At 58.4% G+C, this 746-nt stretch overlaps 1 protein-coding gene across 1 annotated transcript in view; it reads left to right on the top strand.

Moving 5' to 3' along the window:
- Positions 1-746, top strand: part of LOC105305788 (gamma-aminobutyric acid receptor subunit gamma-3) — a 75925-nt gene that overhangs the window by 34795 nt on the left and 40384 nt on the right. The gene's annotated exons all lie outside the window — the stretch shown is intronic.

Genomic DNA, 746 nt, shown 5'->3' with positions numbered 1-746 from the left:
CGGCAACGCGGTGTTGCCATGGGAACGCTTCCTGTCACCGAGGTCAGAGGGCACGGACCAGACCACGTCCCAGTCCCTGACCCTGGCTCGTGCCGGGGACTTAGAAGCCACCGTGGTGGCTTCTCTGTGTCACCTCAGTGAGCGATCCATGGCCCTGTCACATTTGCAGAGCAGGGCGCTTCCTGGCCGTCTGTGCGGGAAGCTTTCCCGGTCCGACCTGAAGTCCTCGTCCTGTAAACGAGGGGACATCCTCTTTCAGTCCCTGGACCAGCCACCCCGCATGGGGATGGGGGGCCTTCCCTGCCGCACTGCTCGGACAGGGACCAGGCCCGGCCCTGCTCCCTCCAGGAGACGGTCACCAGCACCTCGATCTAGTCGTGGGCCACCAAATGTGTCGCTTTTCCTAGGTCTGTTGTCTTAGTGGCCAGTCCTCAGCTTACGAGCTTCTGCGTTTTTAATTAGAAACAAAGTCATGTCTGAAAAAGAAACACGTCTGCCCCCCTCACCCCCCACCCTGTCCTTCTCGGTGACCCACAGCGAGGGTCACAGAGTCACAGCCCCCTGTGGTGTGTATGCGTGTGTGTGTGTGCGTGTGTGTGTGCACATGCGTGTTTGTGTGTGCATGTGTGTTCACGTGTGTGTGCGTGTTTGTATGTGTGTGTGTGTGTGTGTGTGTGTGTGCGCATGCTTGTGGTGTCTTCTAAACCGTCAGCTGTCAGGGTTTGGGGGTTTTGTGTTTTGGGGTT

The sequence above is a fragment of the Pteropus vampyrus genome, unplaced genomic scaffold (assembly GCF_000151845.1).
Source record: "Pteropus vampyrus isolate Shadow unplaced genomic scaffold, Pvam_2.0 Scaffold395, whole genome shotgun sequence".
NCBI classification, from domain to species: domain Eukaryota; kingdom Metazoa; phylum Chordata; class Mammalia; order Chiroptera; family Pteropodidae; genus Pteropus; species Pteropus vampyrus.
Note: the sequence above shows the minus strand (reverse complement) of the source record. Positions and strands in the feature narration are given on the sequence as shown.